General features: G+C 60.7%; 1 pseudogene; it reads right to left on the bottom strand.

The window, feature by feature from the left end:
* Nucleotides 1-5: 5 nt before the first annotated feature.
* LOC113745121 (replication factor C subunit 2 pseudogene) lies at nucleotides 6-287 on the bottom strand (annotated as a pseudogene).
* Between the last annotated feature and the right edge of the window lie 334 nt (nucleotides 288-621).

Raw genomic sequence — 621 nt, 5'->3', positions numbered from 1 at the left:
CCTGCGATGATGATGTTGGGGACGTTGCCCTCTCTGGCGAACACCTCCAGCCGGCTCACGGTCTCCTCGTTCCCCACGATCTCGCTCAGTTTCAGCGGTCGGTACTTCTCCACCCAGGGCAGCTCGTAGGTGCCCCCGGAGCTCTTCGCCGCGGTGTCTCCGGCCTCGGTGTCCGCCCTGTGAGCGCTCTCTGCCGGCTTCTTCTCCCGCTCAGGCTCCGACATCTCCACGTCCGCCATGTTTGAGGCTGTCTCTGCCTCAGCCCGCGAACAGCGCCGGAACTGTTTCCCTCCCTGACGCCTCATTGGCTGAGCGGTTGTTGGCGACAAGCGTCCGGTAGTGGCGCGAGAAGCGAGCGCTGAGAGATGGAGAGCCACAGACGACCCAAACAAAAGACACGGGAGCGGGGGAAGAAGCCGAAACAGACGGTATAGGCGAGCGAAAGCGAAGCGGTAGAGAGTCGAGACAGATAGGAAGATAAAGGTAAGATGTGAACGGTCGGTGGGGAGGACGTGCATGGAGAGCGGGTAACGGACAAAAGCGGGGGAAAAGAGAATTAGGGGGATGTAGGGGCAAGAGAGGGATGCAGTTAGTGGGGAAGGAGAGGAAGGATGGGGGTAT

Source organism: Larimichthys crocea, unplaced genomic scaffold, assembly GCF_000972845.2.
Source record: "Larimichthys crocea isolate SSNF unplaced genomic scaffold, L_crocea_2.0 scaffold46456, whole genome shotgun sequence".
NCBI classification, from domain to species: Eukaryota; Metazoa; Chordata; class Actinopteri; family Sciaenidae; genus Larimichthys; species Larimichthys crocea.
Note: the sequence above shows the minus strand (reverse complement) of the source record. Positions and strands in the feature narration are given on the sequence as shown.